Raw genomic sequence first — 26,344 nt, forward strand, 5'->3', positions numbered from 1 at the left:
ACATCTTATGTTATAGGAAGGATCTCAGGTTTGGTATTAGAAGCATTGAGATATCACATCTCATGCTATAGGAAGGGTCTCAGGATTGGAATGTGAAGGATTTGGATATCACATCTCATGCTAAAGGAAGGGTCTCAGGTTTGGTAGAAGCATTGAGATATCACGTCTCTGCTATCGGAAGGGTCTCAGGATTGGATTGGGAAGGAGTTGGATATCCCTTCTCATGCTATAGGAAGGGTCTCAGGATTTGAATGGCAAGGAGTTGGATATCACATCTCATGCCATAGGAAGGGTCTCAGGTTTGGTATAAGCATTGAGATATCACATCTCTGCTATCGGAAGGGTCTCAGGATTGGATTGGGAAGGAGTTGGATATCCCTTCTCATGCTATAGGAAGTGTCTCAGGTTGGAATGGGAAGGAGTTGGATATCACATCTCATGTTATAGGAAGGGTCTCAGGATTGGAATGGGAAGGATTTGGATATCACATCTCTTGCTATAGGAAGGGTCTCAGGATTGGAATGGGTAGGAGTTGGATATTACTTTCTTGCTATAGGAAGGGTCTCATGTTTGGAATGGGAAGGAGTTGGATATCACATATGCTATAGTTAGTGTCTCAGGTTTGGAACGGGAAGGAGTTGGATATCACATCTCATGTTATAGGAAGGGTCTCAGGTTTGGTATAAGCATTGAGATATCACATCTCTGCTATCGGAAGCGGCTCAGGATTGGAATGGGAATGAGTTGGATATCCCATCTCATGTTATAGTAAGAGTCTCTGGTTTGGTATTAGAATCATTGAGATATCACATCGCATGCTGTAGGAAGGGTCTAAGGATTGGAATGGGATGGACTTGGATATCACATCTCATGCTATAGGTAGGCTCTCAGGTTTGGTATAAGCATTGAGATATCACATCTCATGCTATAGGAAGGGTCTCAGGATTGGAATGGGAAGGATTTGGATATCACATCTCATGCTATAGGAAGGGTCTCAGATTTGGTATAAGCATTGAGATATCACATCTCATACTAAAGGAAGGGTCTCAGGATTGGAATGGGAAGGAGTTGTATATGACATCTCAGGCCATAGGAAGGGTCTCAGGTTTGGTATAAGCATTGAGATATCACATCTCTGCTATCGGAAGGGTCTCAGGATTGGAATGGGAAGGAGTTGGATATCCCATCTCATGTTATAGGAAGGGTCTCAGGTTTGGTATTAGAAGCATAGACATATCACATCTCTGCTATCGGAAGGGTCTCAGGATTGGAATGGGAAGGAGTTGGATATCCCATCTCATGTTATAGGAAGGGTCTCAGGTTTGGTATTAGAAGCATAGACATATCACATCTCATGATATCGGAAGGGTCTCAGGATTGGAATGGGAAGGAGTTGGATACCACATCTCATGATAAAGGAAGGGTCTAAGGTTTGGAAGGGGAAGGATTTGGATATCACATCTCATGTTATAGGACGGGTCTCAGGTTTGGTATTAGAAGCATTGAGATATCAAGTCTCATGGTATAAGAAGGGTCTCAGAATTGGAATGGGAAGGAGTTGGATATCACACCTCAAGCTATAGGAAGGGTCTCAGGATTGGAATGGGAAGGAGTTTGATATCACATCTCATGCCATAGTATGGGTCTCAGGTTTGGTAGAAGCATTGGGATATCACATCTCATGCTATCGGAAGGGTATCAGTATTGGATTTGGAAGAAGTTGGATATCCCATCTCATGCTATAGGAAGGGTCTCAGGTTGGAATGGGAAGGAGTTGGATATCACATTTCATGTTATAGGAAGGGTCTCAGGATTGGAATGGGAAGGACTTGGATATCATATCTCATGCTATAGGACGGGTCTCAGGTTTGTTATTAGAATCATTGATATATCATATTGCATGCTGTTGGAAGGGTCTAAGGATTGGAATGGGAAGGACTTGGATATCACATCTCATGCTATAGGGAGGGTCTCAAGTTTGATATTAGAAGCATTGAGATAACAAATCTCATGATATCGGAAGGGTCTCAGGATTGGAATGGGAAGGATTTGGATATCACATCTTATGCTATAGGAAGGGTCTCAGATTTGGTATAAGCATTGAGATATCACATCTCATGCTAAAGGAAGGGTCTCAGGATTGGAATGGGAAGGAGTTGTATATGACATCTCAGGCCATAGGAAAGGTCTCAGGTTTGGTATAAGCATTGAGATATCACATCTCTGCTATCGGAAGGGTCTCAGGATTGGAATGGGAAGGAGTTGGATATCCCATCTCATGTTATAGGAAGGGTCTCAGGTTTGGTATTAGAAGCATAGAGATATCACATCTCATGCTATAGGAAGGGTCTCAGGATTGGAATGGGAAGGACTTGGATGTCACATCTCATGCTACAGGGAGGGTCTCAAGTTTGATATTAGAAGCATTGAGATAACAAATCTCATGATATCGGAAGGGTCTCAGGATTGGAATGGGAAGGAGTTGGATACCACATCTCATGATAAAGGAAGGGTCTAAGGTTTGGAAGGGGAAGGATTTGGATATCACATCTCATGTTATAGGACGGGTCTCAGGTTTGGTATTAGAAGCATTGAGATATCAAGTCTCATGGTATAAGAAGGGTCTCAGAATTGGAATGGGAAGGAGTTGGATATCACACCTCAAGCTATAGGAAGGGTCTCAGGATTGGAATGGGAAGGAGTTTGATATCACATCTCATGCCATAGTATGGGTCTCAGGTTTGGTAGAAGCATTGGGATATCACATCTCATGCTATCGGAAGGGTATCAGTATTGGATTTGGAAGAAGTTGGATATCCCATCTCATGCTATAGGAAGGGTCTCAGGTTGGAATGGGAAGGAGTTGGATATCACATTTCATGTTATAGGAAGGGTCTCAGGATTGGAATGGGAAGGACTTGGATATCATATCTCATGCTATAGGACGGGTCTCAGGTTTGTTATTAGAATCATTGATATATCATATTGCATGCTGTTGGAAGGGTCTAAGGATTGGAATGGGAAGGACTTGGATATCACATCTCATGCTATAGATAGGCTCTTAGGTTTGGAAAGGGAAGGAGTTGGATATCACATTTCATGTTAGAGGAAGGATCTCAGGATTGGAATGGGAAGGATTTGGATATCACATCTCTTGCTATAGGAAGGGTCTCAGGATTGGAATGGGTAGGAGTTGGATATTACTTTCTTGCTATAGGAAGGGTCTCAGGATTGGAATGGGAAGGATTTGGATATCACATCTCTTGCTATAGGAAGGGTCTCAGGATTGGAATGGGTAGGAGTTGGATATTACTTTCTTGCTATAGGAAGGATCTCATGTTTGGAATGGGAAGGAGTTGGATATCACATATGCTATAGTTAGTGTCTCAGGTTTGGAACGGGAAGGAGTTGGATATCACATCTCATGTTATAGGAAGGGTCTCAGGTTTGGTATAAGCATTGAGATATCACATCTCTGCTATCGGAAGCGGCTCAGGATTGGAATGGGAAGGAGTTGGATATCCCATCTCATGTTATAGTAAGAGTCTCTGGTTTGGTATTAGAATCATTGAGATATCACATCGCATGCTGTAGGAAGGGTCTAAGGATTGGAATGGGATGGACTTGGATATCACATCTCATGCTATAGGTAGGCTCTCAGGTTTGGTATAAGCATTGAGATATCACATCTCATGCTATAGGAAGGGTCTCAGGATTGGAATGGGAAGGATTTGGATATCACATCTCATGCTATAGGAAGGGTCTCAGATTTGGTATAAGCATTGAGATATCACATCTCATGCTAAAGGAAGGGTCTCAGGATTGGAATGGGAAGGAGTTGTATATGACATCTCAGGCCATAGGAAGGGTCTCAGGTTTGGTATAAGCATTGAGATATCACATCTCTGCTATCGGAAGGGTCTCAGGATTGGAATGGGAAGGAGTTGGATATCCCATCTCATGTTATAGGAAGGGTCTCAGGTTTGGTATTAGAAGCATAGAGATATCACATCTCATGCTATAGGAAGGGTCTCAGGATTGGAATGGGAAGGACTTGGATGTCACATCTCATGCTATAGGGAGGGTCTCAAGTTTGATATTAGAAGCATTGAGATAACAAATCTCATGATATCGGAAGGGTCTCAGGATTGGAATGGGAAGGAGTTAGATACCACATCTCATGATAAAGGAAGGGTCTAAGGTTTGGAAGGGGAAGGATTTGGATATCACATCTCATGTTATAGGACTTGTCTCAGGTTTGGTATTAGAAGCATTGAGATATCAAGTCTCATGGTATAAGAAGGGTCTCAGAATTGGAAGGGGAAGGAGTTGGATATCACACCTCAAGCTATAGGAAGGGTCTCAGGATTGGAATGGGAAGGAGTTTGATATCACATCTCATGCCATAGTATGGGTCTCAGGTTTGGTAGAAGCATTGGGATATCACATCTCATGCTATCGGAAGTGTATCAGTATTGGATTTGGAAGAAGTTGGATATCCCATCTCATGCTATAGGAAGGGTCTCAGGTTGGAATGGGAAGGAGTTGGATATCACATTTCATGTTATAGGAAGGGTCTCAGGATTGGAATGGGAAGGACTTGGATATCATATCTCATGCTATAGGACGGGTCTCAGGTTTGTTATTAGAATCATTGATATATCATATTGCATGCTGTTGGAAGGGTCTAAGGATTGGAATGGGAAGGACTTGGATATCACATCTCATGCTATAGGGAGGGTCTCAAGTTTGATATTAGAAGCATTGAGAGAACAAATCTCATGATATCGGAAGGGTCTCAGGATTGGAATGGGAAGGATTTGGATATCACATCTTATGCTATAGGAAGGGTCTCAGATTTGGTATAAGCATTGAGATATCACATCTCATGCTAAAGGAAGGGTCTCAGGATTGGAATGGGAAGGAGTTGTATATGACATCTCAGGCCATAGGAAAGGTCTCAGGTTTGGTATAAGCATTGAGATATCACATCTCTGCTATCGGAAGGGTCTCAGGATTGGAATGGGAAGGAGTTGGATATCCCATCTCATGTTATAGGAAGGGTCTCAGGTTTGGTATTAGAAGCATAGAGATATCACATCTCATGCTATAGGAAGGGTCTCAGGATTGGAATGGGAAGGACTTGGATGTCACATCTCATGCTACAGGGAGGGTCTCAAGTTTGATATTAGAAGCATTGAGATAACAAATCTCATGATATCGGAAGGGTCTCAGGATTGGAATGGGAAGGAGTTGGATACCACATCTCATGATAAAGGAAGGGTCTAAGGTTTGGAAGGGGAAGGATTTGGATATCACATCTCATGTTATAGGACGGGTCTCAGGTTTGGTATTAGAAGCATTGAGATATCAAGTCTCATGGTATAAGAAGGGTCTCAGAATTGGAATGGGAAGGAGTTGGATATCACACCTCAAGCTATAGGAAGGGTCTCAGGATTGGAATGGGAAGGAGTTTGATATCACATCTCATGCCATAGTATGGGTCTCAGGTTTGGTAGAAGCATTGGGATATCACATCTCATGCTATCGGAAGGGTATCAGTATTGGATTTGGAAGAAGTTGGATATCCCATCTCATGCTATAGGAAGGGTCTCAGGTTGGAATGGGAAGGAGTTGGATATCACATTTCATGTTATAGGAAGGGTCTCAGGATTGGAATGGGAAGGACTTGGATATCATATCTCATGCTATAGGACGGGTCTCAGGTTTGTTATTAGAATCATTGATATATCATATTGCATGCTGTTGGAAGGGTCTAAGGATTGGAATGGGAAGGACTTGGATATCACATCTCATGCTATAGATAGGCTCTTAGGTTTGGAAAGGGAAGGAGTTGGATATCACATTTCATGTTAGAGGAAGGATCTCAGGTTTGGTATTAGAAGCATTGAGATATCACATCTCATGCTATAGGAAGGGTCTCAGGATTGGAATGGGAAGTAGTTGGATATCACATCTCATGCTATAGGAAGGGTCTCAGGTTTGGTATAAGCATTGAGATATCACATCTCATGCTATAGGACGGGTCTCAGGATTGGAATGGAAGGAGTTGGATATCACATCTCATGTTATAGGAAGGATCTCAGGTTTGGTATTAGAAGCATTGAGACATCACATCTCATGCTATAGGAAGGGTCTCAGGGTTGGAATGGGAAGGAGTTGGATATCACATCTCATCCAATAGGAAGGGTCTCAGGTTTGGAATGGGAAGGAATTGGATATCACATCTCATGTTATAGGAAGGATCTCAGGTTTGGTATTAGAAGCATTGAGATATCACATCTCATGCTATAGGAAGGGTCTCAGGATTGGAATGTGAAGGATTTAGATATCACATCTCATGCTAAAGGAAGGGTCTCAGGTATGGTAGAAGCATTGAGATATCACGTCTCTGCTATCGGAAGGGTCTCAGGATTGGATTGGCAAGGAGTTGGATATCCCTTCTCATGCTATAGGAAGGGTCTCAGGATTTGAATGGGAAGGAGTTGGATATCCCTTCTCATGCTATAGGAAGTGTCTCAGGTTGGAATGGGAAGGAGTTGGATATCACATCTCATGTTATAGGAAGGGTCTCAGGATTGGAATGGGAAGGATTTGGATATCACATCTCTTGCTATAGGAAGGGTCTCAGGATTGGAATGGGTAGGAGTTGGATATTACTTTCTTGCTATAGGAAGGGTCTCATGTTTAGAATGGGAAGGAGTTGGATATCACATATGCTATAGTTAGTGTCTCAGGTTTGGAACGGGAAGGAGTTGGATATCACATCTCATGTTATAGGAAGGGTCTCAGGTTTGGTATAAGCATTGAGATATCACATCTCTGCTATCGGAAGCGGCTCAGGATTGGAATGGGAAGGAGTTGGATATCCCATCTCATGTTATAGTAAGAGTCTCTGGTTTGGTATTAGAATCATTGAGATATCACATCGCATGCTGTAGGAAGGGTCTAAGGATTGGAATGGGATGGACTTGGATATCACATCTCATGCTATAGGTAGGCTCTCAGGTTTGGTATAAGCATTGAGATATCACATCTCATGCTATAGGAAGGGTCTCAGGATTGGAATGGGAAGGATTTGGATATCACATCTCATGCTATAGGAAGGGTCTCAGATTTGGTATAAGCATTGAGATATCACATCTCATGCTAAAGGAAGGGTCTCAGGATTGGAATGGGAAGGAGTTGTATATGACATCACAGGCCATAGGAAGGGTCTCAGGTTTGGTATAAGCATTGAGATATCACATCTCTGCTATCGGAAGGGTCTCAGGATTGGAATGGGAAGGAGTTGGATATCCCATCTCATGTTATAGGAAGGGTCTCAGGTTTGGTATTAGAAGCATAGAGATATCACATCTCATGCTATAGGAAGGGTCTCAGGATTGGAATGGGAAGGACTTGGATGTCACATCTCATGCTATAGGGAGGGTCTCAAGTTTGATATTAGAAGCATTGAGATAACAAATCTCATGATATCGGAAGGGTCTCAGGATTGGAATGGGAAGGAGTTGGATACCACATCTCATGATAAAGGAAGGGTCTAAGGTTTGGAAGGGGAAGGATTTGGATATCACATCTCATGTTATAGGACGGGTCTCAGGTTTGGTATTAGAAGCATTGAGATATCAAGTCTCATGGTATAAGAAGGGTCTCAGAATTGGAATGGGAAGGAGTTGGATATCACACCTCAAGCTATAGGAAGGGTCTCAGGATTGGAATGGGAAGGAGTTTGATATCACATCTCATGCCATAGTATGGGTCTCAGGTTTGGTAGAAGCATTGGGATATCACATCTCATGCTATCGGAAGGGTATCAGTATTGGATTTGGAAGAAGTTGGATATCCCATCTCATGCTATAGGAAGGGTCTCAGGTTGGAATGGGAAGGAGTTGGATATCACATTTCATGTTATAGGAAGGGTCTCAGGATTGGAATGGGAAGGACTTGGATATCATATCTCATGCTATAGGACGGGTCTCAGGTTTGTTATTAGAATCATTGATATATCATATTGTATGCTGTTGGAAGGGTCTAAGGATTGGAATGGGAAGGACTTGGATATCACATCTCATGCTATAGATAGGCTCTTAGGTTTGGAAAGGGAAGGAGTTGGATATCACATTTCATGTTAGAGGAAGGATCTCAGGTTTGGTATTAGAAGCATTGAGATATCACATCTCATGCTATAGGAAGGGTCTCAGGATTGGAATGGGAAGTAGTTGGATATCACATCTCATGCTATAGGAAGGGTCTCAGGTTTGGTATAAGCATTGAGATATCACATCTCATGCTATAGGACGGGTCTCAGGATTGGAATGGAAGGAGTTGGATATCACATCTCATGTTATAGGAAGGATCTCAGGTTTGGTATTAGAAGCATTGAGACATCACATCTCATGCTATAGGAAGGGTCTCAGGGTTGGAATGGGAAGGAGTTGGATATCACATCTCATCCAATAGGAAGGGTCTCAGGTTTGGAATGGGAAGGAATTGGATATCACATCTCATGTTATAGGAAGGATCTCAGGTTTGGTATTAGAAGCATTGAGATATCACATCTCATGCTATAGGAAGGGTCTCAGGATTGGAATGTGAAGGATTTGGATATCACATCTCATGCTAAAGGAAGGGTCTCAGGTATGGTAGAAGCATTGAGATATCACGTCTCTGCTATCGGAAGGGTCTCAGGATTGGATTGGGAAGGAATTGGATATCCCTTCTCATGCTATAGGAAGGGTCTCAGGATTTGAATGGGAAGGAGTTGGATATCACATCTCATGTTATAGGAAGGGTCTCAGGATTGGAATGGGAAGGATTTGGATATCACATCTCTTGCTATAGGAAGGGTCTCAGGATTGGAATGGGTAGGAGTTGGATATTACTTTCTTGCTATAGGAAGGGTCTCATGTTTGGAATGGGAAGCAGTTGGATATCACATATGCTATAGTTAGTGTCTCAGGTTTGGAACGGGAAGGAGTTGGATATCACATCTCATGTTATAGGAAGGGTCTCAGGTTTGGTATAAGCATTGAGATATCACATCTCTGCTATCGGAAGCGGCTCAGGATTGGAATGGGAAGGAGTTGGATATCCCATCTCATGTTATAGGAAGAGTCTCTGGTTTGGTATTAGAATCATTGAGATATCACATTGCATGCTGTAGGAAGGGTCTAAGGATTGGAATGGGATGGACTTGGATATCACATCTCATGCTATAGGTAGGCTCTCAGGTTTGGTATAAGCATTGAGATATCACATCTCATGCTATAGGAAGGGTCTCAGGATTGGAATGGGAAGGAATTGGATATCACATCTCATGCTGTAGGAAGGGTCTCAGATTTGGTATAAGCATTGAGATATCACATCTCATGCTAAAGGAAGGGTCTCAGGATTGGAATGGGAAGGAGTTGTATATGACATCTCAGGCCATAGGAAGGGTCTCAGGTTTGGTATAAGCATTGAGATATCACATCTCTGCTATCGGAAGGGTCTCAGGATTGGATTGGGAAGGAGTTGGATATCCCTTCTCATGCTATAGGAAGGGTCTCAGGATTTGAATGGCAAGGAGTTGGATATCACATCTCATGCCATAGGAAGGGTCTCAGGTTTGGTATAAGCATTGAGATATCACATCTCTGCTATCGGAAGGGTCTCAGGATTGGATTGGGAAGGAGTTGGATATCCCTTCTCATGCTATAGGAAGTGTCTCAGGTTGGAATGGGAAGGAGTTGGATATCACATCTCATGTTATAGGAAGGGTCTCAGGATTGGAATGGGAAGGATTTGGATATCACATCTCTTGCTATAGGAAGGGTCTCAGGATTGGAATGGGTAGGAGTTGGATATTACTTTCTTGCTATAGGAAGGGTCTCATGTTTGGAATGGGAAGGAGTTGGATATCACATATGCTATAGTTAGTGTCTCAGGTTTGGAACGGGAAGGAGTTGGATATCACATCTCATGTTATAGGAAGGGTCTCAGGTTTGGTATAAGCATTGAGATATCACATCTCTGCTATCGGAAGCGGCTCAGGATTGGAATGGGAATGAGTTGGATATCCCATCTCATGTTATAGTAAGAGTCTCTGGTTTGGTATTAGAATCATTGAGATATCACATCGCATGCTGTAGGAAGGGTCTAAGGATTGGAATGGGATGGACTTGGATATCACATCTCATGCTATAGGTAGGCTCTCAGGTTTGGTATAAGCATTGAGATATCACATCTCATGCTATAGGAAGGGTCTCAGGATTGGAATGGGAAGGATTTGGATATCACATCTCATGCTATAGGAAGGGTCTCAGATTTGGTATAAGCATTGAGATATCACATCTCATACTAAAGGAAGGGTCTCAGGATTGGAATGGGAAGGAGTTGTATATGACATCTCAGGCCATAGGAAGGGTCTCAGGTTTGGTATAAGCATTGAGATATCACATCTCTGCTATCGGAAGGGTCTCAGGATTGGAATGGGAAGGAGTTGGATATCCCATCTCATGTTATAGGAAGGGTCTCAGGTTTGGTATTAGAAGCATAGACATATCACATCTCATGCTATAGGAAGGGTCTCAGGATTGGAATGGGAAGGACTTGGATGTCACATCTCATGCTATAGGGAGGGTCTCAAGTTTGATATTAGAAGCATTGAGATAACAAATCTCATGATATCGGAAGGGTCTCAGGATTGGAATGGGAAGGAGTTGGATACCACATCTCATGATAAAGGAAGGGTCTAAGGTTTGGAAGGGGAAGGATTTGGATATCACATCTCATGTTATAGGACGGGTCTCAGGTTTGGTATTAGAAGCATTGAGATATCAAGTCTCATGGTATAAGAAGGGTCTCAGAATTGGAATGGGAAGGAGTTGGATATCACACCTCAAGCTATAGGAAGGGTCTCAGGATTGGAATGGGAAGGAGTTTGATATCACATCTCATGCCATAGTATGGGTCTCAGGTTTGGTAGAAGCATTGGGATATCACATCTCATGCTATCGGAAGGGTATCAGTATTGGATTTGGAAGAAGTTGGATATCCCATCTCATGCTATAGGAAGGGTCTCAGGTTGGAATGGGAAGGAGTTGGATATCACATTTCATGTTATAGGAAGGGTCTCAGGATTGGAATGGGAAGGACTTGGATATCATATCTCATGCTATAGGACGGGTCTCAGGTTTGTTATTAGAATCATTGATATATCATATTGCATGCTGTTGGAAGGGTCTAAGGATTGGAATGGGAAGGACTTGGATATCACATCTCATGCTATAGGGAGGGTCTCAAGTTTGATATTAGAAGCATTGAGATAACAAATCTCATGATATCGGAAGGGTCTCAGGATTGGAATGGGAAGGATTTGGATATCACATCTTATGCTATAGGAAGGGTCTCAGATTTGGTATAAGCATTGAGATATCACATCTCATGCTAAAGGAAGGGTCTCAGGATTGGAATGGGAAGGAGTTGTATATGACATCTCAGGCCATAGGAAAGGTCTCAGGTTTGGTATAAGCATTGAGATATCACATCTCTGCTATCGGAAGGGTCTCAGGATTGGAATGGGAAGGAGTTGGATATCCCATCTCATGTTATAGGAAGGGTCTCAGGTTTGGTATTAGAAGCATAGAGATATCACATCTCATGCTATAGGAAGGGTCTCAGGATTGGAATGGGAAGGACTTGGATGTCACATCTCATGCTACAGGGAGGGTCTCAAGTTTGATATTAGAAGCATTGAGATAACAAATCTCATGATATCGGAAGGGTCTCAGGATTGGAATGGGAAGGAGTTGGATACCACATCTCATGATAAAGGAAGGGTCTAAGGTTTGGAAGGGGAAGGATTTGGATATCACATCTCATGTTATAGGACGGGTCTCAGGTTTGGTATTAGAAGCATTGAGATATCAAGTCTCATGGTATAAGAAGGGTCTCAGAATTGGAATGGGAAGGAGTTGGATATCACACCTCAAGCTATAGGAAGGGTCTCAGGATTGGAATGGGAAGGAGTTTGATATCACATCTCATGCCATAGTATGGGTCTCAGGTTTGGTAGAAGCATTGGGATATCACATCTCATGCTATCGGAAGGGTATCAGTATTGGATTTGGAAGAAGTTGGATATCCCATCTCATGCTATAGGAAGGGTCTCAGGTTGGAATGGGAAGGAGTTGGATATCACATTTCATGTTATAGGAAGGGTCTCAGGATTGGAATGGGAAGGACTTGGATATCATATCTCATGCTATAGGACGGGTCTCAGGTTTGTTATTAGAATCATTGATATATCATATTGCATGCTGTTGGAAGGGTCTAAGGATTGGAATGGGAAGGACTTGGATATCACATCTCATGCTATAGATAGGCTCTTAGGTTTGGAAAGGGAAGGAGTTGGATATCACATTTCATGTTAGAGGAAGGATCTCAGGATTGGAATGGGAAGGATTTGGATATCACATCTCTTGCTATAGGAAGGGTCTCAGGATTGGAATGGGTAGGAGTTGGATATTACTTTCTTGCTATAGGAAGGGTCTCAGGATTGGAATGGGAAGGATTTGGATATCACATCTCTTGCTATAGGAAGGGTCTCAGGATTGGAATGGGTAGGAGTTGGATATTACTTTCTTGCTATAGGAAGGATCTCATGTTTGGAATGGGAAGGAGTTGGATATCACATATGCTATAGTTAGTGTCTCAGGTTTGGAACGGGAAGGAGTTGGATATCACATCTCATGTTATAGGAAGGGTCTCAGGTTTGGTATAAGCATTGAGATATCACATCTCTGCTATCGGAAGCGGCTCAGGATTGGAATGGGAAGGAGTTGGATATCCCATCTCATGTTATAGTAAGAGTCTCTGGTTTGGTATTAGAATCATTGAGATATCACATCGCATGCTGTAGGAAGGGTCTAAGGATTGGAATGGGATGGACTTGGATATCACATCTCATGCTATAGGTAGGCTCTCAGGTTTGGTATAAGCATTGAGATATCACATCTCATGCTATAGGAAGGGTCTCAGGATTGGAATGGGAAGGATTTGGATATCACATCTCATGCTATAGGAAGGGTCTCAGATTTGGTATAAGCATTGAGATATCACATCTCATGCTAAAGGAAGGGTCTCAGGATTGGAATGGGAAGGAGTTGTATATGACATCTCAGGCCATAGGAAGGGTCTCAGGTTTGGTATAAGCATTGAGATATCACATCTCTGCTATCGGAAGGGTCTCAGGATTGGAATGGGAAGGAGTTGGATATCCCATCTCATGTTATAGGAAGGGTCTCAGGTTTGGTATTAGAAGCATAGAGATATCACATCTCATGCTATAGGAAGGGTCTCAGGATTGGAATGGGAAGGACTTGGATGTCACATCTCATGCTATAGGGAGGGTCTCAAGTTTGATATTAGAAGCATTGAGATAACAAATCTCATGATATCGGAAGGGTCTCAGGATTGGAATGGGAAGGAGTTGGATACCACATCTCATGATAAAGGAAGGGTCTAAGGTTTGGAAGGGGAAGGATTTGGATATCACATCTCATGTTATAGGACTTGTCTCAGGTTTGGTATTAGAAGCATTGAGATATCAAGTCTCATGGTATAAGAAGGGTCTCAGAATTGGAAGGGGAAGGAGTTGGATATCACACCTCAAGCTATAGGAAGGGTCTCAGGATTGGAATGGGAAGGAGTTTGATATCACATCTCATGCCATAGTATGGGTCTCAGGTTTGGTAGAAGCATTGGGATATCACATCTCATGCTATCGGAAGTGTATCAGTATTGGATTTGGAAGAAGTTGGATATCCCATCTCATGCTATAGGAAGGGTCTCAGGTTGGAATGGGAAGGAGTTGGATATCACATTTCATGTTATAGGAAGGGTCTCAGGATTGGAATGGGAAGGACTTGGATATCATATCTCATGCTATAGGACGGGTCTCAGGTTTGTTATTAGAATCATTGATATATCATATTGCATGCTGTTGGAAGGGTCTAAGGATTGGAATGGGAAGGACTTGGATATCACATCTCATGCTATAGGGAGGGTCTCAAGTTTGATATTAGAAGCATTGAGAGAACAAATCTCATGATATCGGAAGGGTCTCAGGATTGGAATGGGAAGGATTTGGATATCACATCTTATGCTATAGGAAGGGTCTCAGATTTGGTATAAGCATTGAGATATCACATCTCATGCTAAAGGAAGGGTCTCAGGATTGGAATGGGAAGGAGTTGTATATGACATCTCAGGCCATAGGAAAGGTCTCAGGTTTGGTATAAGCATTGAGATATCACATCTCTGCTATCGGAAGGGTCTCAGGATTGGAATGGGAAGGAGTTGGATATCCCATCTCATGTTATAGGAAGGGTCTCAGGTTTGGTATTAGAAGCATAGAGATATCACATCTCATGCTATAGGAAGGGTCTCAGGATTGGAATGGGAAGGACTTGGATGTCACATCTCATGCTACAGGGAGGGTCTCAAGTTTGATATTAGAAGCATTGAGATAACAAATCTCATGATATCGGAAGGGTCTCAGGATTGGAATGGGAAGGAGTTGGATACCACATCTCATGATAAAGGAAGGGTCTAAGGTTTGGAAGGGGAAGGATTTGGATATCACATCTCATGTTATAGGACGGGTCTCAGGTTTGGTATTAGAAGCATTGAGATATCAAGTCTCATGGTATAAGAAGGGTCTCAGAATTGGAATGGGAAGGAGTTGGATATCACACCTCAAGCTATAGGAAGGGTCTCAGGATTGGAATGGGAAGGAGTTTGATATCACATCTCATGCCATAGTATGGGTCTCAGGTTTGGTAGAAGCATTGGGATATCACATCTCATGCTATCGGAAGGGTATCAGTATTGGATTTGGAAGAAGTTGGATATCCCATCTCATGCTATAGGAAGGGTCTCAGGTTGGAATGGGAAGGAGTTGGATATCACATTTCATGTTATAGGAAGGGTCTCATGATTGGAATGGGAAGGACTTGGATATCATATCTCATGCTATAGGACGGGTCTCAGGTTTGTTATTAGAATCATTGATATATCATATTGCATGCTGTTGGAAGGGTCTAAGGATTGGAATGGGAAGGACTTGGATATCACATCTCATGCTATAGATAGGCTCTTAGGTTTGGAAAGGGAAGGAGTTGGATATCACATTTCATGTTAGAGGAAGGATCTCAGGTTTGGTATTAGAAGCATTGAGATATCACATCTCATGCTATAGGAAGGGTCTCAGGATTGGAATGGGAAGTAGTTGGATATCACATCTCATGCTATAGGAAGGGTCTCAGGTTTGATATAAGCATTGAGATATCACATCTCATGCTATAGGACGGGTCTCAGGATTGGAATGGAAGGAGTTGGATATCACATCTCATGTTATAGGAAGGATCTCAGGTTTGGTATTAGAAGCATTGAGACATCACATCTCATGCTATAGGAAGGGTCTCAGGGTTGGAATGGGAAGGAGTTGGATATCACATCTCATCCAATAGGAAGGGTCTCAGGTTTGGAATGGGAAGGAATTGGATATCACATCTCATGTTATAGGAAGGATCTCAGGTTTGGTATTAGAAGCATTGAGATATCACATCTCATGCTATAGGAAGGGTCTCAGGATTGGAATGTGAAGGATTTAGATATCACATCTCATGCTAAAGGAAGGGTCTCAGGTATGGTAGAAGCATTGAGATATCACGTCTCTGCTATCGGAAGGGTCTCAGGATTGGATTGGCAAGGAGTTGGATATCCCTTCTCATGCTATAGGAAGGGTCTCAGGATTTGAATGGGAAGGAGTTGGATATCCCTTCTCATGCTATAGGAAGTGTCTCAGGTTGGAATGGGAAGGAGTTGGATATCACATCTCATGTTATAGGAAGGGTCTCAGGATTGGAATGGGAAGGATTTGGATATCACATCTCTTGCTATAGGAAGGGTCTCAGGATTGGAATGGGTAGGAGTTGGATATTACTTTCTTGCTATAGGAAGGGTCTCATGTTTAGAATGGGAAGGAGTTGGATATCACATATGCTATAGTTAGTGTCTCAGGTTTGGAACGGGAAGGAGTTGGATATCACATCTCATGTTATAGGAAGGGTCTCAGGTTTGGTATAAGCATTGAGATATCACATCTCTGCTATCGGAAGCGGCTCAGGATTGGAATGGGAAGGAGTTGGATATCCCATCTCATGTTATAGTAAGAGTCTCTGGTTTGGTATTAGAATCATTGAGATATCACATCGCATGCTGTAGGAAGGGTCTAAGGATTGGAATGGGATGGACTTGGATATCACATCTCATGCTATAGGTAGGCTCTCAGGTTTGGTATAAGCATTGAGATATCACATCTCATGCTATAGGAAGGGTCTCAGGATTGGAATGGGAAGGATTTGGATATCACATCTCATGCTATAGGAAGGGTCTCAGATTTGGTATAAGCATTGAGATATCACATCTCATGCTAAAGGAAGGGTCTCAGGATTGGAATGGGAAGGAGTTGTATATGACATCACAGGCCATAGGAAGGGTCTCAGGTTTGGTATAAGCATTGAGATATCACATCTCTGCTATCGGAAGGGTCTCAGGATTGGAATGGGAAGGAGTTGGATATCCCATCTCATGTTATAGGAAGGGTCTCAGGTTTGGTATTAGAAGCATAGAGATATCACATCTCATGCTATAGGAAGGGTCTCAGGATTGGAATGGGAAGGACTTGGATGTCACATCTCATGCTATAGGGAGGGTCTCAAGTTTGATATTAGAAGAATTGAGATAACAAATCTCATGATATCGGAAGGGTCTCAGGATTGGAATGGGAAGGAGTTGGATACCACATCTCATGATAAAGGAAGGGTCTAAGGTTTGGAAGGGGAAGGATTTGGATATCACATCTCATGTTATAGGACGGGTCTCAGGTTTGGTATTAGAAGCATTGAGATATCAAGTCTCATGGTATAAGAAGGGTCTCAGAATTGGAATGGGAAGGAGTTGGATATCACACCTCAAGCTATAGGAAGGGTCTCAGGATTGGAATGGGAAGGAGTTTGATATCACATCTCATGCCATAGTATGGGTCTCAGGTTTGGTAGAAGCATTGGGATATCACATCTCATGCTATCGGAAGGGTATCAGTATTGGATTTGGAAGAAGTTGGATATCCCATCTCATGCTATAGGAAGGGTCTCAGGTTGGAATGGGAAGGAGTTGGATATCACATTTCATGTTATAGGAAGGGTCTCAGGATTGGAATGGGAAGGACTTGGATATCATATCTCATGCTATAGGACGGGTCTCAGGTTTGTTATTAGAATCATTGATATATCATATTGTATGCTGTTGGAAGGGTCTAAGGATTGGAATGGGAAGGACTTGGATATCACATCTCATGCTATAGATAGGCTCTTAGGTTTGGAAAGGGAAGGAGTTGGATATCACATTTCATGTTAGAGGAAGGATCTCAGGTTTGGTATTAGAAGCATTGAGATATCACATCTCATGCTATAGGAAGGGTCTCAGGATTGGAATGGGAAGTAGTTGGATATCACATCTCATGCTATAGGAAGGGTCTCAGGTTTGGTATAAGCATTGAGATATCACATCTCATGCTATAGGACGGGTCTCAGGATTGGAATGGAAGGAGTTGGATATCACATCTCATGTTATAGGAAGGATCTCAGGTTTGGTATTAGAAGCATTGAGACATCACATCTCATGCTATAGGAAGGGTCTCAGGGTTGGAATGGGAAGGAGTTGGATATCACATCTCATCCAATAGGAAGGGTCTCAGGTTTGGAATGGGAAGGAATTGGATATCACATCTCATGTTATAGGAAGGATCTCAGGTTTGGTATTAGAAGCATTGAGATATCACATCTCATGCTATAGGAAGGGTCTCAGGATTGGAATGTGAAGGATTTGGATATCACATCTCATGCTAAAGGAAGGGTCTCAGGTATGGTAGAAGCATTGAGATATCACGTCTCTGCTATCGGAAGGGTCTCAGGATTGGATTGGGAAGGAATTGGATATCCCTTCTCATGCTATAGGAAGGGTCTCAGGATTTGAATGGGAAGGAGTTGGATATCACATCTCATGTTATAGGAAGGGTCTCAGGATTGGAATGGGAAGGATTTGGATATCACATCTCTTGCTATAGGAAGGGTCTCAGGATTGGAATGGGTAGGAGTTGGATATTACTTTCTTGCTATAGGAAGGGTCTCATGTTTGGAATGGGAAGCAGTTGGATATCACATATGCTATAGTTAGTGTCTCAGGTTTGGAACGGGAAGGAGTTGGATATCACATCTCATGTTATAGGAAGGGTCTCAGGTTTGGTATAAGCATTGAGATATCACATCTCTGCTATCGGAAGCGGCTCAGGATTGGAATGGGAAGGAGTTGGATATCCCATCTCATGTTATAGGAAGAGTCTCTGGTTTGGTATTAGAATCATTGAGATATCACATTGCATGCTGTAGGAAGGGTCTAAGGATTGGAATGGGATGGACTTGGATATCACATCTCATGCTATAGGTAGGCTCTCAGGTTTGGTATAAGCATTGAGATATCACATCTCATGCTATAGGAAGGGTCTCAGGATTGGAATGGGAAGGAATTGGATATCACATCTCATGCTGTAGGAAGGGTCTCAGATTTGGTATAAGCATTGAGATATCACATCTCATGCTAAAGGAAGGGTCTCAGGATTGGAATGGGAAGGAGTTGTATATGACATCTCAGGCCATAGGAAGGGTCTCAGGTTTGGTATAAGCATTGAGATATCACATCTCTGCTATCGGAAGGGTCTCAGGATTGGAATGGGAAGGAGTTGGATATCCCATCTCATGTTATAGGAATGGTCTCAGGTTTGGTATTAGAAGCATAGATATATCACATCTCATGCTATAGGAAGGGTCTTAGGATTGGAATGGGAAGGACTTGGATGTCACATCTCATGCTGTAGGGAGGGTCTCAAGTTTGATATTAGAAGCATTGAGATAACAAATCTCATGATATCGGAAGGGTCTCAGGATTGGAATGGGAAGGAGTTGGATATCACATCTCATGATAAAGGAAGGGTCTAAGGTTTGGAAGGGGAAGGATTTGGATATCACATCTCATGCCATAGTATGGGTCTCAGGTTTGGTAGAAGAATTGGGATATCACATCTCATGCTATCGGAAGGGTATCAGTATTGGATTTGGAAGAAGTTGGATATCCCATCTCATGCTATAGGAAGGGTCTCAGGTTGGAATGGGAAGGAGTTGGATATCACATTTCATGTTATAGGAAGGGTCTCAGGATTGGAATGGGAAGGACTTGGATATCATATCTCATGCTATAGGAAGGCTCTCAGGTTTGGAAGGGGAAGGAGTTGGATATCACATTTCATGTTAGAGGAAGGATCTCAGGTTTGGTATTAGAGGCCTTGAGATATCACATCTCATGCTATAGGAAGGGTCTCAGGATTGGAATGGGAAGGAGTTGGATATCACATCTCAAGCTATAGGAAGGGTCTCAGGTTTGGTATAAGCATTGAGATATCACATCTCATGCTATAGGAAGGGTCTCAGGATTGGAATGGGAAGGAGTTGGATATCACATCTCATGTTATAGGAAATATCTCAGGTTTGGTATTAGAAGCATTGAGACATCACATCTCATGTTATAGGAAGGGTCTCAGGATTGGAATGGGAAGAAGTTGGATATCACATCTCATGCTATAGGAAGGGTCTCAGGTTTGGTATAAGCATTGAGATATCACATCTCATGCTATAGGAAGGGTCTCAGGATTGGAATGGGAAGAAGTTGTATATGACATCTCATGCCATAGGAAGGGTCTCAGGTTTGGTATAAGCATTGAGATATCACATCACATGCTATAGGAAGGGTCTCAGGATTGGAATGGGAAGGACTTGGATATCACATCTCATGCTATAGGCAGGGCCTCAGGTTTGGAAAGGGAAGGAGATGGATATCACATTTCATGTTAGAGATAGGATCTCAGGTTTGGTATTAGAGGCATTGAGATATCACATCTCATGCTATCAGAAGGGTCTCAGGATTGGAATGGGAAGGAGTTGTATATCACATCTCATGCTAAATGGAGGGTCTCAGGTTTGGAAGGGGAAGGATTTGGAAATCACATCTCATGTTATAGGAAGGATCTCAGGTTTGGTATTAGAAGCATTGAGATATCACATCTCATGCTATCGGAAGTATCTCAGGTTTGGTATTAGAGGCATTGAGATATCACATCTCATGCTATCATAAGGGTCTCAGGATTGGAATGGGAAGGAGTTGGATATCACATCTCATGTTATTGGAAGGATCGCAGGTTTGGTATTAGAAGCATTGAGACATCACATCTCATGCTATAGGAAGGGTCTCAGGATTGGAATGGGAAGGAGTTGGATATCACATCTCATGCTATAGGAAGGGTCTCAGATTTGGTATAAGCATTGAGATATCACATCTCATGCTATAGGAAGGATCTCAGGATTGGATTGGGAAGGAGTTGTATATGACATCTCATGTTATAGGAAGGGTCTCAGGTTTGGTATTAGAAGCATTGAGATATCACATCTCATGCTATAGGAAGGGTCTCAGGATTGGAATGGGGAGGACTTGGATGTCACATCTCATGCTATAGGGAGGGTCTCAAGTTTGATATTAGAAGCATTGAGATAACAAATCTCATGATATCGGAAGGGTCTCAGGATTGGAATGGGAACGAGTTGGATATCACATCTCATGATAAAGGAAGGGTCTAAGGTTTGGAAGGGGAAAGATTTGGATATCAAATCTCATGTTATAGGACGGGTCTCAGGTTTGGTATTAGAAGCATTGAGATATCAAGTCTCATGGCATAGGAAGGGTCTCAGAATTGGAATGGGAAGGAGTTGGATATCACATCTCAAGCTATAGGAAGAGTCTCAGGATTGGAATGGGAATGAGTTTGATATCACATCTCATGCCATAGTATGGGTCTCAGGTTTGGTAGAAGCATTGGGATATCACAATTCATGCTATTGGAAGGGTATCAGTATTGGATTTCGAAGGAGTTGGATATCCCATCTCATGCTATAGGAAGGGTCTCAGGTTGGAATGGGAAGGAGTTGGATATCACATTTCATGTTATAGGAAGGGTCTCAGGATTGGAATGGGAAGGACTTGGATATCATATCTCATGCTATAGGAAGGCTCTCAGGTTTGGAAGGGGAAGGAGTTGGATATCACATTTCATGTTAGAGGAAGGATCTCAGGTTTGGTATTAGAGGCCTTGAGATATCACATCTCATGCTATAGGAAGGGTCTCAGGATTGGAATGGGAAGGAGTTGGATATCACATCTCAAGCTTTAGGAAGGGTCTCAGGTTTGGTATAAGCATTGCGATAGCACATCTCATGCTATAGGAAGGGTCTCAGGATTGGAATGGGAAGGAGTTGGATATCACATCTCATGTTATAGGAAAGATCTCAGGTTTGGTATTAGAAGCATTGAGACATCACATCTCATGTTATAGGAAGGGTCTCAGGATTGGAATGGGAAGAAGTTGGATATCACATCTCATGCTATAGGAAGGGTCTCAGGTTTGGAAGGGGAAGGAGTTGGATATCCAATCTCATGTTATAGGACTGGTCTCAGGTTTGGTATTAGAAGCATTGAGATATCACATCGCATGCTGTAGGAAGGTTCTCAGGTTTGGTATTAGAAGCATTGAGACATCACATCTCATGCTATAGGAAGGGTCTCAGGATTGGAATGGGAAGGAGTCGGATATCACATCTCATGTTATAGGAAGGATCTCAGGTTTGGTATTAGAAGCATTGAGACATCACATCTCATGCTATAGGAAGGGTCTCAGGATTGGAATGGGAAGGAGTTGGATATCACATCTCATGCTATAGGAAGGGTCTCACATTTGGTATAAGCATTGAGATATCACATCTCATGCTATAGGAAGGGTCTCAGGATTGGATTGGGAAGGAGTTGTATATGACATCTCAGGCCATAGGAAGGGTCTCAGGATTGGTATAAGCATTGAGATATCACATCTCTGCTATCGGAAGGGTCTCAGGATTGGAATGGGAAGGAGTTGGATATCCCATCTCATGTTATACGAAGGGTCTCAGGTTTGGTATTAGAAGCATTGAGATATCACATCTCATGCTATAGGAAGGGTCTCAGGATTGGAATGGGGAGGACTTGGATGTCACATCTCATGCTATAGGGAGGGTCTCAAGTTTGATATTAGAAGCATTGAGATAACAAATCTCATGATATCGGAAGGGTCTCAGGATTGGAATGGGAAGGAGTTGGATATCACATCTCATGATAAAGGAAGGGTCTAAGGTTTGGAAGGGGAAAGATTTGGATATCACATCTCATGTTATAGGACGGGTCTCAGGTTTGGTATTAGAAGCATTGAGATATCAAGTCTCATGGCATAGGAAGGGTCTCAGAATTGGAATGTGAAGGAGTTGGATATCACATCTCAAGCTATAGGAAGAGTCTCAGGATTGGAATGGGAAGGAGTTTGATATCACATCTCATGCCATAGTATGGGTCTCAGGTTTGGTAGAAGCATTGGGATATCACATCTCATGCTATTGGAAGGGTATCAGTATTGGATTTGGAAGGAGTTGGATATCACATTTCATGTTATAGGAAGGGTCTCAGGTTGGAATGGGAAGGAGTTGGATATCACATTTCATGTTATAGGAAGGGTCTCAGGATTGGAATGGGAAGGACTTGGATATCATATCTCATGCTATAGGAAGGCTCTCAGGTTTGGAAGGGGAAGGAGTTGGATATCACATTTCATGTTAGAGGAAGGATCTCAGGTTTGGTATTAGAGGCCTTGAGATATCACATCTCATGCTATAGGAAGGGTCTCAGGATTGGAATGGGAAGGAGTTGGATATCACATCTCAAGCTTTAGGAAGGGTCTCAGGTTTGGTATAAGCATTGCGATAGCACATCTCATGCTATAGGAAGGGTCTCAGGATTGGAATGGGAAGGAGTTGGATATCACATCTCATGTTATAGGAAAGATCTCAGGTTTGGTATTAGAAGCATTGAGACATCACATCTCATGTTATAGGAAGGGTCTCAGGATTGGAATGGGAAGAAGTTGGATATCACATCTCATGCTATAGGAAGGGTCTCAGGTTTGGAAGGGGAAGGAGTTGGATAGCCAATCTCATGTTATAGGACTGGTCTCAGGTTTGGTATTAGAAGCATTGAGATATCACATCGCATGCTGTAGGAAGGTTCTCAGGTTTGGTATTAGAAGCATTGAGACATCACATCTCATGCTATAGGAAGGGTCTCAGGATTGGAATGGGAAGGAGTTGGATATCACATCTCATGTTATAGGAAGGATCTCAGGTTTGGTATTAGAAGCATTGAGACATCACATCTCATGCTATAGGAAGGGTCTCAGGATTGGAATGGGAAGGAGTTGGATATCACATCTCATGCTATAGGAAGGGTCTCAGGATTGGAATGGGTAGGAGTTGGATATTACTTTCTTGCTATAGGAAGGGTCTCATGTTTGGAATGGGAAGCAGTTGGATATCACATATGCTATAGTTAGTGTCTCAGGTTTGGAACGGGAAGGAGTTGGATATCACATCTCATGTTATAGGAAGGGTCTCAGGTTTGGTATAAGCATTGAGATATCACATCTCTGCTATCGGAAGCGGCTCAGGATTGGAATGGGAAGGAGTTGGATATCCCATCTCATGTTATAGGAAGAGTCTCTGGTTTGGTATTAGAATCATTGAGATATCACATTGCATGCTGTAGGAAGGGTCTAAGGATTGGAATGGGATGGACTTGGATATCACATCTCATGCTATAGGTAGGCTCTCAGGTTTGGTATAAGCATTGAGATATCACATCTCATGCTATAGGAAGGGTCTCAGGATTGGAATGGGAAGGAATTGGATATCACAACTCATGCTGTAGGAAGGGTCTCAGATTTGGTATAAGCATTGAGATATCACATCTCATGCTAAAGGAAGGGTCTCAGGATTGGAATGGGAAGGAGTTGTATATGACATCTCAGGCCATAGGAAGGGTCTCAGGTTTGGTATAAGCATTGAGATATCACATCTCTGCTATCGGAAGGGTCTCAGGATTGGAATGGGAAGGAGTTGGATATCCCATCTCATGTTATAGGAATGGTCTCAGGTTTGGTATTAGAAGCATAGATATATCACATCTCATGCTATAGGAAGGGTCTTAGGATTGGAATGGGAAGGACTTGGATGTCACATCTCATGCTGTAGGGAGGGTCTCAAGTTTGATATTAGAAGCATTGAGATAACAAATCTCATGATATCGGAAGGGTCTCAGGATTGGAATGGGAAGGAGTTGGATATCACATCTCATGATAAAGGAAGGGTCTAAGGTTTGGAAGGGGAAGGATTTGGATATCACATCTCATGCCATAGTATGGGTCTCAGGTTTGGTAGAAGAATTGGGATATCACATCTCATGCTATCGGAAGGGTATCAGTATTGGATTTGGAAGAAGTTGGATATCCCATCTCATGCTATAGGAAGGGTCTCAGGTTGGAATGGGAAGGAGTTGGATATCACATTTCATGTTATAGGAAGGGTCTCAGGATTGGAATGGGAAGGACTTGGATATCATATCTCATGCTATAGGAAGGCTCTCAGGTTTGGAAGGGGAAGGAGTTGGATATCACATTTCATGTTAGAGGAAGGATCTCAGGTTTGGTATTAGAGGCCTTGAGATATCACATCTCATGCTATAGGAAGGGTCTCAGGATTGGAATGGGAAGGAGTTGGATATCACATCTCAAGCTATAGGAAGGGTCTCAGGTTTGGTATAAGCATTGAGATATCACATCTCATGCTATAGGAAGGGTCTCAGGATTGGAATGGGAAGGAGTTGGATATCACATCTCATGTTATAGGAAATATCTCAGGTTTGGTATTAGAAGCATTGAGACATCACATCTCATGTTATAGGAAGGGTCTCAGGATTGGAATGGGAAGAAGTTGGATATCACATCTCATGCTATAGGAAGGGTCTCAGGTTTGGTATAAGCATTGAGATATCACATCTCATGCTATAGGAAGGGTCTCAGGATTGGAATGGGAAGAAGTTGTATATGACATCTCATGCCATAGGAAGGGTCTCAGGTTTGGTATAAGCATTGAGATATCACATCACATGCTATAGGAAGGGTCTCAGGATTGGAATGGGAAGGACTTGGATATCACATCTCATGCTATAGGCAGGGCCTCAGGTTTGGAAAGGGAAGGAGATGGATATCACATTTCATGTTAGAGATAGGATCTCAGGTTTGGTATTAGAGGCATTGAGATATCACATCTCATGCTATCAGAAGGGTCTCAGGATTGGAATGGGAAGGAGTTGTATATCACATCTCATGCTAAATGGAGGGTCTCAGGTTTGGAAGGGGAAGGATTTGGAAATCACATCTCATGTTATAGGAAGGATCTCAGGTTTGGTATTAGAAGCATTGAGATATCACATCTCATGCTATCGGAAGTATCTCAGGTTTGGTATTAGAGGCATTGAGATATAACATCTCATGCTATCATAAGGGTCTCAGGATTGGAATGGGAAGGAGTTGGATATCACATCTCATGTTATTGGAAGGATCGCAGGTTTGGTATTAGAAGCATTGAGACATCACATCTCATGCTATAGGAAGGGTCTCAGGATTGGAATGGGAAGGAGTTGGATATCACATCTCATGCTATAGGAAGGGTCTCAGATTTGGTATAAGCATTGAGATATCACATCTCATGCTATAGGAAGGATCTCAGGATTGGATTGGGAAGGAGTTGTATATGACATCTCATGTTATAGGAAGGGTCTCAGGTTTGGTATTAGAAGCATTGAGATATCACATCTCATGCTATAGGAAGGGTCTCAGGATTGGAATGGGGAGGACTTGGATGTCACATCTCATGCTATAGGGAGGGTCTCAAGTTTGATATTAGAAGCATTGAGATAACAAATCTCATGATATCGGAAGGGTCTCAGGATTGGAATGGGAACGAGTTGGATATCACATCTCATGATAAAGGAAGGGTCTAAGGTTTGGAAGGGGAAAGATTTGGATATCAAATCTCATGTTATAGGACGGGTCTCAGGTTTGGTATTAGAAGCATTGAGATATCAAGTCTCATGGCATAGGAAGGGTCTCAGAATTGGAATGGGAAGGAGTTGGATATCACATCTCAAGCTATAGGAAGAGTCTCAGGATTGGAATGGGAATGAGTTTGATATCACA

This window comes from Ambystoma mexicanum, chromosome 5q (assembly GCF_040938575.1).
Source record: "Ambystoma mexicanum isolate Mex_15411 chromosome 5q, UKY_AmexF1_1, whole genome shotgun sequence".
Classification (NCBI taxonomy): Eukaryota; Metazoa; Chordata; class Amphibia; order Caudata; family Ambystomatidae; genus Ambystoma; species Ambystoma mexicanum.